We start from the raw sequence: 12,221 nt of genomic DNA, 5'->3' as shown, positions 1-12,221 counted from the left end.
GTTGCTAGGATAGAAGGAAGCACAAAGTTCAGTTGAAAAAAGAGAGAGTGTAACTGATTCTCAGTGATTCCTGATGTTTTTGTCATAAGCCACCGATGTGTGAGAGAACTCCCAAGTCAGCACACAGCAGAAATATACACATCCAAGTTAGCCCAGGACTATTCCAAAAAGCCAGAAGACAGACTGGACCTAGTAGTGCCCACCAGAAGATGAATGGGGGCAGGGGCCCGAGAGGTGTCTCAGAGGTTAACAGTACTGACTGTTCTTCCATAGGATCGAGCTCTTACATGGTGGCTCACAACCCTCTGTAATTCCATTTCCAGGGGATCTCATCAGGCACCAGGCACATATGTGCTATACAGACGTAATTGCAGGTAAGACATCCATACACATAAAAATAAATGATTTGTTAAAAGATGAATGGAGAAAGAACGTATGGTATATATACGTGATTGCATTTTATTCATTCATAAACTGTGAAATTATACCAAGTACAGGAAAATGGATGGAATTCAGGGTCATCAAGTCAAATGAAATAGACTAAACTCAGAGACACAGATATCCCATGCATCTCCTGTACACATATACTATAGTTTATGTATATACATGTATACATGCATTAAATATACATATATAAAATATGTATATACAAATTATGAAATAAGAAATGACTACTTTTCAGAAAGATAGAGGCTTTGGGGTGGGTCAAGAGAACAAGAAATGGTAATGGGGTGAACATGATGAAGTATATACTATGCTGTGTGAAAATACTATAATGAGACCCATTATTTTATACTAATTTAAAACAATAAATACAAAAAGGAGAAATCAGAGGGCTGATGACTTGGATAGATATTTCTCTAAATAATAAAAGCAATTAGTTACTTGTGGAGGGGATTCAAACCTTCCCTGGCACACATAAGGACCTGTGTTCAAGACCCAGTGCTACCAAAAACGGAATACAAATAACCAATAAGTATACAAAAGGACAAATGTCACCAATCATCATAAAAAAAAAAAGTTAAGCAACATCACAATGAGGTATTATATCTCCCAGGATGCTGTTACATATCTACATAAATGTTATGACTGTTGGTATTAATGTTAAAAATGGAACCAGGTACACTGAGAGAATTTAAAATATATCTCCTACAGAAATCAACCAGGTTTCTGAGAAAAAAAATCTTAAGGATAGAATAGATGACTGGAGAGATGGCTAAGTGGTTAAGAGCCCTGCCTGCTCTTGCAGAGGTCCTGAGTTCAATTCCCAGCAACCACATGGTGGCTCATAGCCATGCGTAATGTGATCTGATGGCCTCTTCTGGTGTGTCTGATGACAGCGACCATGTACTCCCACACATAAAACAAAAATAAAATTTTTTAAAAAGAATAGAGTTAAAGAAAATATCTCAGCAACACAGTAGCACACTCATGTTTGTGGCAGACTATTCACAAAGGCCAAAATGTAGAAACAATCTAAATATCTGTTATCTTACTGTGGACTATTACCAACCTTAAAGGAAAAGAAATTCTACAACATGCAATAATTTGATAAATCTTGAGGATGCCAAACTATATGTCAGTCAAGACCTCACACACACATGATTCTACTTATGAATTATCTCAAACACTCCATGACCCAGAGAGTGAACAGTACTCTCCCAGAGAAAGCTCTGTAAAGGAGGAGAGAGAAGGGCATTGTTAGCCAATACCTTAGTGTTTCCAGTGCAAACTACAGATCTTCGAGGAAAGTTTAGATCTACTCTCTGTTGAAGACAGAGCTCATGCTATGTATTTTACCTCAATACTAAATATTATAGATAACATTTTCCACACACATAATCATATATCTATATAGTTTGGTGTTCCAGGCTCTTAATAGAGATCAAAATCTATATATGACCACACACTCTTGGTAACATTTAAGCTGTCTCTAGAATAATTAAAAGGCTATTGTATTAGTAACTGTTTTTAAGTTGCTATGAAAAAAAGTACCTGATATAAACAACTTAATGGTGTAGAGACTAATTTTGACACAGGCTTTCAGAAGGGCAATGGTCTGAGCCCTGTGCATTCTGACAGCATCATCTGTGCTGGGAACTGAACTGGGGTCCTTTGGAGGAGCATCAAGTGCTCTTAGCTGCTGAACCATCTCTCCAGCCCCTAAATATTTTCCTTTTTTAATATACATATATGTGTCATGTGTGTGACATTTATACATGTATGTATGCACATTTGGGTGTTCAAGGGCACATATTTCTATGAATGCTCACCCACATGTGTGCATGTGGAGCCTGTGGTTAGCACTGAGTGACTTGGTCCATCACTCTCCACCTTCTATATTGAGGCAAAGTCTCTTGCTGACCCTGGAGCTCCCCACCATGGCTAGTCTGGCTAATCAGCTTGACCCAGAGGTCTCCTATCTATACCTCCTGCATGCTGAGATTACAGGCTGGCACCCTGCCCACTGGGTTCTATATGGGTTCCTAGGAATAGAAGTCTGATCCTTTTAGGGGCAGTAAAATCTACTGCCCTTGATCCCAGTACTTGGGAGGCAGGGAGAGGTGAATGTCTAAATTTGATGCCAGCCTGGTCTACAGAGTGACTTCCAGGACAGGTAAAACTACACAGAGAAACCCTGTCTCTGGGGAGAAAGGGAGAAGATTCTTTACCTCATAATGCACAGCAAGTGCTATACCTGGTGAACCATCTCTCCAAGCTCTTTATTTTATATGTTTAGTCAATGGTCAGTTTATTCCAAAGTTGTAGGATCCATGCATCCATAAGGCCAATTGCACTACCAATTATATATGTATAACACACACACACAATTTCTTGATATAAAAATTTCATGCCCAGCTTGGTGGCAAACACCTTTAACCCCAGCACTTGGAAGGAAGAGGCAGGCAGATCTAAATTCTAGGCCACCCTGGTCTACAATTGAGGACAGCCAGGGCTCTATTACACAGAAAAACCCTGTCTTGAGAATATATATATATATATATATATATATATATATATATATATATTCGAGCAGCAAAGTATATAATTATTTCTGAGGATATTCATAGCAATATTCAAATAAGACATACATGCAGCTTACACTGGGGTGAAGACTCAAGATTGCTACAGAAATTTAAAAATTGAATGGTGTGTTTTGTGCAAAGCATGGCAAAGGGGAGGAGTGCAGAGAACCTCAGGGTCCCTAGGGCAACGTGATGGAGTTGGTGCCGTTTCCCTGACTGTCATTTCCAAGAAGAGAAAAGATGTACATTCATATCTCAGCACATTGATTTTGAAAGCCAGGGAAAGATTAATCATACATACCAGCACAGGATAGTAGAATCCGTCATGGAGATAAAATGTTTGAAGCAAAGGGGTATGGGTAGAAATCAAAACCTTGGTTGTAGATATTTATGAACTTGGATATGTTAACAATACTCTACAGAAAAGTCTAAGTAAGATTAATCTGCTTAAATCATTCTCTTTAGAGAAAAGAACGAGATTTCCAATGATAACAGAGTTTGAATGATATGAATTTAGTAAGATGGGACTGTCAACAATTGTAAAAGAGTCCTCATGGGACCATTTCAATTATGTGCCCAGCACCAAACCTGAGCAGAGATGTGTCAGAGACCAGCCATTGCCCTTCCTCACTCTCATGAGCTCCCCACTAATTCTCTTATGGAGAACTTAGGAAGTGTGTCCTTCCCTGCAGGTTACATGCATGACTTAGGAAAACCCATCAACTCATTCCCCAAACCAGCCTGCAGGACTCTGTCTGAGCACACAGCCTTCTCTCCTCATGCACCCCCTCATCCCCATCAGCACTTACCAGGCAGAAGCTGCGTTATCTCCTCTACAGAAAGTGCAATTGAATGTGGCTCCTTAGTCCTTGGACCTTCTAATCCAAGTATAACTTGTACAAACTCCAGGACCAAATCAACGTGATTCTCTTTACTATGTCTCCTTCCTTTTAGCAGGTCCGAGTCTATTTTCAATGCAGTATTATGGACAGGTAAGCATGTGGGTGAACTCTCTTCTCCAGAAACTAAGCTCTGAGCTCAGAATCAGTGTTCAAAGCCACCATCCAAAAGATTATGGCTCAGCATCAGAGAGCATTGGCGGGTGTGCCTGTAAGGCTCTCCTGGCTCAGAGGAGGGAGGATTCTTAGCAATCTCTCTCTAGCTCTCTCTCTCTCTCTCTCTCTCTCTCTCTCTCTCTCTCTCTCTCTCTCTCTCTCTGCAAAGAAAAACAGCTGAAAAAGTCTGGCTGGTGATTAACAGTGATTGGAAGTGCTGGGTGTGACATGTGGCTTTAGGTTTTCAGTGGGAGGGATCAAGGTTGTGCTAACACTTTGCCATAACCAATGCCTGACAGGAAGCAACTCCAGGAAGGGAAGGTGAATTTCAGCTCCAGTTAAGTACAGAACTCAACTTCACAAACAAGTTAAGCACCAAAATATTAATTCACTAGAGAAAACAGAATCAGATTTGCATTTTTAAAACTTGAAAGTCACTAGAAATCACGAGAAATCATTTGGACATTCTAGTTACATTTTCATTAACAAATGTTTGGGGTTTTTAAATTTAATTTATTTTTAAGGTGAGTTTTTAAAGATTTATTTGTTTTATGTATGTGAGTACACTGTTGCTGTCTTCACACACACCAGAAGAGGGCATTGGATCCCATTACAGATGGTTGTGAGCCACTATGTTGTTGCTGGGAATTGAACTGAGAATCTTTTGAAGAGCAGTCTGTGCTCTTAACCACTGAGCCATTCTCTAGCCCCCAAAATTTGTTTGTTTGTTTGTTTGCCTGTTTGTTTGTTTGTTTTTTCTTGTCACCAAAGGTATAATGACAATGTCTCTCCTACAAATATTGACAGAAACAAACCATGACAATATTTCTGTTAGTAGTAATATGTACCAAAATTACCTAGAAAGTTAATATCATGAGCTTTTAATTCATCATATACAAACATGTCTTAAGAAAACAATCAAAAAGAACAAATATTTAGGTATAAATATTCATGAGAGGATAATTCAAAATACCAAAGAACTTCCTAGATAATGCAATAGCACATACCATTAATCCCAGCACTTAGAGACAAAGGTAGACTTGGGGAGAGCTCTGTAAGGTTAAAGCCAGTGCGGTTCTACAAGGTGAGTTCCAGACCAGCCATGGTGACACAGTGAAACATAGCCACAAATACCCCCCCACACACACACACAAAATACACACACAAACACACACACATACACATACAGAGTGGGAGGACCTAAACTGTGAACACAACTTAACTATGAAGTTAAGATGGTTTTAATACTAGACCTATATAACCCACTTTCTAAAAGAAGTTAAATCTAAGAAAGAAAACAGACATTTAGGAGTAGGACCAAAATTGTGGGTTTAACAGGACTCAGGGAAGTTCATGCCTGTTTCTGTTCAAGTGTATCTGAAACCTACCTCGCTCTCATAAGAAGGTAGATAGCTTTACTTCACACTTAAAAAAAAAAAAACTCATTGTCTTGTTGAACCCAGTAAAGATCAAGAGAGAGAGAGAGAGAGAGAGAGAGAGAGAGAGAGAGAGAGAGAGAGAGAACAGAAGACACGAGGCATCAATATTCCAAAGATGAAGGCACATAAATTGCATGAATGAAGAACCCTTGGGAGGGCCAGGGACTAGGGTACAAGTGAGCTGCTTCCTCACCATGGAGGAGTGATACTAACAGTAATACTGGTGGTTGGAAGTGTGTGAACAGCTCCTTCAATTCTCACACCTCCCTCTCCAATTCTGAAGCCAAGCAGCTGCCTTTACCTACCTGGAAAAAGAGTTCCCTGTGAATTTGGTGAGAATTATTACAACTCAAATAGGTGGAGAAGAGAATTCAGTTGATTTTTTTTTCATAGCTTTATATTGCTGGGTAAGGGTAGCACCCTCATCAGGGAATCTTGGGGCAATTTCTAGGACCAGAAATTTTGGAGGCAGATACTGTCAACATGTCTCTTGGTAATAACCTTAATGAAAGATTTTGGTTTCTGGGATCCAAAACCGGTTAGACAGTTTAAAAGACAGGATAGAGGAGCCAGGCATGGTGGCGCACGCCTTTAGTCCCAGCACTTGGGAAGCAGAGGCAGGCAGATTTCTGAGTTCAAGGCCAGCCTGGTCTACAATGTGAGTTCCAGGACAGCCAGAGCTATACAAAGAAACCCTGCCGAGAGAGAGAGAGAGAGAGAGAGAGAGAGAGAGAGAGAGAGAGAGAGAGAGAGAGGATAGAAAGCCATCCCTTTTAAGCTAGGGCCTAAGGAAGCAGGCATATTTACTAATAGAAGTCAGTAAGTGTCATAGGGCAGGAGAATGAGTAAGAAGGTCCCTGGTATCAAAGAAAGTAGGAAGACTCCACAAGGAAATGGTCTTTCCTCAATAGCCTCCAAGTCTGATAATATCTGACTAACTAACATTATCCACTCAAGAAATGAGACTCTAAGATTACCTAGGAGATGGACATTGGGTCAACTTTGTTGTTTCCAACTGAAATTGGGACTTAGATTTTCTTGAAGACTCTGTGGTTGGAGATAGCACACACTTCAGACACAGGACTTGGAGGAGCTGAGCTGGAACTGGCCTGGAAGCTATCTACTTCCTTACTTCCACCAAGGAGGAAGTCAAGACAGCAATCAGTAATCCTCTCAAGCTGTAAAGCCATTAAATGACAATAATGACCATCATGGCAAGCTATGCTCAAAGGTATATTAGTGGCATTTATATATCTTTGTGACAACCAACAACCTCCCAATTTAAGGCCTGATCAGGAGGAGAGAATCCATGCCTGCTACTATAAACCTAGCCAACTTCATGGACCCTAAAGCAAACCCTACTTCTCCCACTTTCCTAAACCAGTATTAACTGGTTCTACACACTTACCCTTTTACTCACAGATAAGCATAGCTCTTGGTCATCATCAAAAAAACTTTCTTCAGGAGAAACTGTGGGAGTTTGAATAACCACAACCCCCAAGGGCTCATGGATTTGCACGCTTAGTCCCCAGTTGTTAATCTGTTTGGGAAATCTTAGGAGTGCAGCCCAATGTTCAGTAGGTGTGTCCTTTAGAAAGAGGTGTGTCACTGGCAGTGGGCTCTAATTCTTATACCAGCCACCCCCTCTCTACACCCTTGCCCCCACGGCCAGTGAATCCCAATGAAAAACTCTCAGCTATTTCTGCAGCATCATGCCTGCCCGCATACCACCATGTTCCCCACCATGATAATGAACTAATTCTCTGAAAATTTAAGCAAGTCCCAGTTAAATACTTTGATAAAAATTGTCTTGATCATGGTGTGTCTTCACAGCAAAAGGACAATGACTGAGACAGGCATCATTACAGAAATGTGCAACTCATCAAAATGCAGAGACCAATCAACTATGCATTGCCCACCCACGGTTGACAAATCTATAAAATAACCCCTACACCAGAGGCTCAGGAAACATCATGGAAGAGGGAATGGAACGACTGTAAGAGCCAGAGGATCTGGAAATCTGCTGTGAGATTGCTGTCACCTAGAAATGATAGGGAAGCTATATTCATAAAAATCTCAAAATTAGAGTCACCTAAACAAGACCTACCCAGTAACAACACAAGCTGGCATTGCAATGTAGTTGCAGTGGAAAATCTCACGAGGCCCTAAGCATACATGAAGATCTATAAACAACTAGTGACTGCTGAGAGGAGAATCTGTCTTCTACAGGGTCAAACGGCTGATAGCTCATCCAATCCCAAGTGGTCAACCCCAAGCATATACACATAGAGGCAACACAAAAGGAACTCAGCAGACTGTATTTATGTATAAATATGTGGGCACGTGTACAACAGTAATTAAAAATAAAGTACTCATGTGATATTCTCAAAAAAAATTAAATATAAATTTTTAAAAAGAAGGGTTTGGGGTCTCTACTGTTGCTGGCTTTCAGTTCTTGAAGGTAAATGAGATTTGCTAATTTGCTTTCTGTTGCTGGGATAAACTCTATGACCACAAGCATGGGGAGGGAAGGATTTAGTTCATCTTATACATCCAGGTCACACTGTCTTAGAGGGAATTCAGGCAGAGACTCATGGAAGAACCTGGATGTGAGAACCATAGAGTAATGTTGCTTACTGGCTCTCTCACTCCCTCATGCTCTACATAGGGATGGTACCTCCCACTGTGTGCCCTTCCACATCAATCATCAGTCAACAGAATTGGTCATTGAGGTGGTCACAGGCCAATTCGATCTAGGCAATCTCCAAGCTGAGATTCCCTCAGATAACTCTAGACTGTGTCAAAATGGAAGCCGGAACTAACTAGGGCAGGGTCAGCTAACATGCAAATGCGAATAGATAAAATTAAGAGAGCTGGGGGCTGAAGAGACGGTTCAGTGATTAAGAGCATTTGATGCTTTTGCAGAGAACCAGTGTTCAGATCCCAGCATTTACATTGGGTGGTTTACAGCCAGTCACCTATAACTCCAGCTCCAAGGAATTGGATTCTGTCTTCCAGCCTCTATCAGGCCCTCATGTACACATACCGACAGGGACATATATGCACAGATATATGACTTAAAAATAAGAAAAGTAAAAATCTTAAAATATTCAGACATCAGCTTAACACACAAGGTCCAAGTTAACAGCATCTACTGAGAGAATAAATATTACCCATTTTCACTAAGAAGATCCAGAGATCCAGCTTTAAAGGTTTCATCAGTGGTGTGTTAGTCAGGGTTCTCTAGAGTCACAGAATTTAAGGGATATTATAGGAATGACTTAGAGTCTTCTGTCCAACTAACCCAACAATCTGCACCTGTGAGTGGGAAGTCCAAGAATCTAGTAGTTGCTCAGTCCCATACCTCTAGGTGTTTCAGCTGGTCTTCTGTATAAACTAGAATCCAGAAGAAGTAGGTTACAACCAAAGTGCCAGCAAGGAAGTGCAAGCAGGCAAACAAGCAACCTTCCAACTTCCATTGTCCTTATATAGGCCTCCAGTAGAAGGTGTGGCCCAGATTAAAGGTGTGTATAACCTCACCTGGACCTAACCTCTTCTTAGAATTTGTTCTGTGCCCGGCTGGCCTTAAAATCAAAAATGTCCTTGCCTCAGTTTGCTTCTCAATCAAGGTGAAAAACCCGTGTCTTCCAACCTCAAGATCTGGAGCCCAGGTGTGCCTTCCATTTCCAGATTGTAGTTCATTCCAGATATAGTTAAGTCGACAACTGGCCATAGCCATCTCAAGTGCGATGTGGTGTTTGGGCTTGTCTCAGTCTGACTGTAAAGAAAATGAGTTTCTGTGTCTCCTTTTATACCAGTACTCAGGAGACAGAGGCTGCAGTTTTCTTTGACTTTGAGATCGGCTTGGTCCACAGAATAAAATGGCCAGGGCTACACAGAGAAATAAAAAAGAATCCTAGAAAAGGAAGGCAGAAGGGGTCAAGTTCAGGGGATGTCACAGGACTTCTACATAAAGAAAAGTTTCACCAGGTGTGGGAAATTAAAAATTAGGATAGAAGTTGTAAGTCTTAAATGCCTATTTAACATATCAACACAGACTTGGCCGCCAAGTTTCCCAGCATCCTTTAGTCCTTACCTGTTAGAGTATGGCTGGCTTACCACCCCCACTTCCCCAGAGGAACTTCTCTATATAATTCATCCATTTTATCTCCCTGCCCCTTTCCTACCTTTTTTCCTCTTGGCTGCTGCACCTGGCTTCCCCTGTCTGTCATCCCTGCCCTCTCCTGACATGGTTCAGTGTCATGTCCACTCTAGACTCTCCCAGATGTTAATGCCTCTGGCTATGCTCTCTCATGTATCCAGAATAAATGCCTCTCCCATACCTAGGAGCAGTCATGGCCTTTCCTTCTCATTTCTTTTTTTTTCCCAGAAGTTTTATAAGATAAGGAAGATTACAATATTTTAATTCTGTTGCATATGGTTTAAGAAGGTGGGGGTGGATGTAGAATCCTGAGCTTTGGTGGCCTAGCTACTTTGATAGGAAAAAAAATTCTCCCATGAGCACACACAACAAACAGATGCATATATACATACAAAATAATCACACACAGAAATCACATGAGTACAGTTAACCATGGAGATAAGTAAATAGTGACACTCACTTCTCTGCAGACAGCGTGCACCTTAGATAAATAAGAGTTTTTCTGTAAAGCGAATGTGCAGCTGGAAGAAAGTTTGCTCAGGTTATCGCCCCCACCCCTTCTGAAAGGATTACTTTCTTCTCTTTTATAGCTAGGCTTAAATCTGATTTGCAGTTGGGTGGAGGAAACTGAGGGGTCAGGGTGAAACTTTGTATTTCAGGTGTGGCTCCCCGAATGCAAAGGAAAATGAAAACGGGGTGTAGTCTTTGACAAAAAACAGAAGCAGTTTGTAATTCTGTGAACATAGATTAGCATGAAAGAGGAAAATTACTGGACACCTGAACTTTTCCTGAACTCTCTTACCCCTCCCATCCAGAGACTGTTCCCGGAGCACTCCTGAACTTTTTACCCCAAGGTACCCCCTCCCAATTGGAAACTGCTCCGGGAACATTTTTTAGATAAGGGGTCTCCTGGAACAAACCTAGTCCTACCCCTCCTAACTGAAGACTGTTCCAAGAACATTTTTGAGATAGGGGCCTCCTGGTACTACCCCAGAATGTTCCAATAGATCGAGTACATTGCCAAAATATAGGACACGACCCCTTGGTTATGTAAAGCCCCTTGGCAGAACACCTTGGTGACGTAAAACTTCTACTTTTCCCCTGGCTATTTCCTATAAAAGCCTGTGAAAAGTTTGGGCCAATTGCCGAATCTCCTCTGCACCTTGCAGGCTGCATGAGTTTCGACCCCAGATATCTGGTATATGTGCTTTTTGTATGCTTTCTTGTCGTTGCTGTATTAAATCTTACTCTCTATACATCTTAAGTTCGGTCTCAGTGTCTTCTTGGGTGCGCGGCTGACCCGAGGCTTGAGTAAGTGCCTCCCTTTGGGAGTTTTGGAGTCTTTTATTTGGTGCGTTGGCCGGGAATCAGCGCGACTACCCAGAAGTCCTGGACCCACTCAGAAGTAAGATTTACTGTTCTGCTTTGGTCTGGTGTCTGTGTTCTGTTAGTTTCTGAGAGGCCAGGAAGGCCATTCTGTATCTGGTGCGATCGCAGTTCTGGTTTTGCGTGACGCTCTGTGCTCAGTAAGAGCACCAGAGATCGCACTCCGGGAGGGAATGCGAAGTGGATAAGGAGCAGATGTGCCCAGGTGTCCACCGTCCGATCTGCCCCTGGGAGACGTCCCAGGTGAGATAGGGGAGGACCAAGGACGCTTGGTGGACCCCACTGGAGACCAGGAAGGTCTCAATCTGTCGGCCTTGGAGAGGCCATCTGATTCTGTAAGTTGCCTGTGGTGTCTCAAGTCTTGTGTCTGCTCTTGTTGTGTTTGCAATTATTCTAGAAATGGGACAATCTGCTGGGTGTGTAAGTGTGGAACTGCTGCATTTGTGTATTCTGAGATTGTGGGTTTATTCTGGCAGTGGCTGTGAGAGGACGGCTGTCTATGGCCTCACAGTCTGCACCCCAAAAGAGATGTTCCAAGGGAGACCCTGGAAGGAGTGCCCAGGGTACAGAACAGTCAAAAAGACCTGGCTGTTGCCTGGCAGAGTGAAAGAGAGAGAGAGTGTTCTCTCTGCCAGAGCGGGAGTGGATGTGGAATCCCACCCCTATCAGGAAAAGGAGTCAATGTGGAATCCGACCCCGTCAGAAAGTGGCGTCAGAAAGTGGCGTTTGGCTGGTTGTGTTTTGGTCACGTAGACTGTGTGTGTGTGTGTGTGTGTGTGTGTGTGTGTGTGTGTGTGTTAACCCTTTGTCGACTGTAGACTTGGACTGACGTCAGGACAGAATTTGTCAGCAATGGTTTTGAAAAAAGGAAAAAAAAAAAAGAGAAAAAGAACCATCAGGCCGGTCTTGCCCACCGCGCTCTCGGCGAGGTAGTGCCAGCGGCTCGCAGCGGGTGGGCAGCGCCGGCCGGCCTTGTTGCGGGGCCATCGTGGGGTGGGACCGGCTGCCACCGGCCGACAAAGGCAGCGCACGGTCCGCACTCGGCTAGGGAGCCCCAGGCTGTTCAAAAGAGAACCTAGATGCAGAGCCGGCTTTGGCGGCGCAGTTATGCTGGTGGGGAGTGCGGCCGCCTGCCGGTCCCGGAGTGGCCGTG

Source organism: Mus caroli, unplaced genomic scaffold, assembly GCF_978045245.1.
Source record: "Mus caroli unplaced genomic scaffold, Mus_caroli_1 scaffold_16, whole genome shotgun sequence".
NCBI lineage: Eukaryota > Metazoa > Chordata > Mammalia > Rodentia > Muridae > Mus > Mus caroli.
The sequence above is the reverse complement of the archived record's forward strand: the minus strand, read 5'-3'. Positions refer to the sequence as shown.